Below are 944 nucleotides of genomic sequence, written 5' to 3'. Positions count from 1 at the left end.
GCTGTCCGTCACTGCTCGGCACTCTCCGTCCGGGCTCGGCCCCTCGGCGCGCTGTAACAGCCGTTCGTCAAGACTCGGCGCCGTCCGTCATCGTCCGTCAGCAGCTCGTGTAAGCTCGGCCCCTCGGCCCTTCGTTCAGGCTCGGCGCCGTCCGTCAGCCCCTCAGTGCTGTCCGTCACTGCTCGGCACTCTCCGTCTGGGCTCGGCCTCTCGGCATCCTCCGTCAGCCTTTCGTTGAGGCCCGGCACTGTCCGTCAGACTCTCGGTGCTGTTCGTCAGTGCTCGGCAGTCTCCGTCCGGGCTCGGCCCCTCGGCGCGCTGTAACAGCAGTTCCTCAGGACTTGGCACCGTCCATCGTCATTCGCCCGCAGTTCGTAGGCTCGGCCCCTCGGCCCTTCGGCCAGGTTCGGCGCTGTTCGTCCTCCTCTCAGGGCCATCCGTCACCGCTCGGCTCCCTCCGTCAGCACTTCGTGTGGGCTCGGCCCTTCGTATCATGTACCCTTTGTCTCCATCACTGTATTGTGCCGCCGGTTCTCCTCCCACCGCAGGTGGGTGTCGGGCCGGCTCGCACAGTGCCCTGCGCATGCGTGGTGAGTGGCCAGCCAGCCTCCCGCCCGCCCCCTGCTTGCGCAATCGGTGCGGCGTACCCCTCGGGTGGAGGTGGGACCTGGCTGCTGACCTCTTGCCCCTGCCCGCAGCACCGCCCCGGAAGCACGGCCTGGCCAGGTTTACCAAGTCATAGGGAGCGGCGTGTTCCCTGTTGCTTCCCGACATAGGGCACATTGCAGAGGTCTTCCCTACGCCAACAGTATATGCCCTTGTGTCCCTCCACTTCATGCACAAGGCCTCCTGTGCTTTCTCGTTGTCCACCTGCGCTCCCGCGGGAGCTCGCGCGACAGGGCAGGCGCGCGGCTCACCTGTGCTCGTGCACCTGCGCTGCCGCG

The 944-nt window shown here is 67.1% G+C and overlaps 1 long non-coding RNA gene across 1 annotated transcript in view; it reads left to right on the top strand.

Moving 5' to 3' along the window:
* Positions 1-7: 7 nt before the first annotated feature.
* The window catches only part of LOC118026651, a 2,091-nt gene continuing 1,154 nt past the window's right edge, over positions 8-944 (top strand). The window contains exon 1 of the long non-coding RNA XR_004683637.1: positions 8-548. This is a non-coding gene — a long non-coding RNA (uncharacterized LOC118026651). The remainder of the gene's footprint in view (positions 549-944) is intronic.

The sequence above is a fragment of the Mirounga leonina genome, unplaced genomic scaffold (assembly GCF_011800145.1).
Source record: "Mirounga leonina isolate KUSES-001 unplaced genomic scaffold, KU_Mleo_1.0 Mir_268, whole genome shotgun sequence".
In the NCBI taxonomy this organism is placed as follows: domain Eukaryota; kingdom Metazoa; phylum Chordata; class Mammalia; order Carnivora; family Phocidae; genus Mirounga; species Mirounga leonina.
This window is presented reverse-complemented; position numbering and strand designations above follow the sequence as displayed.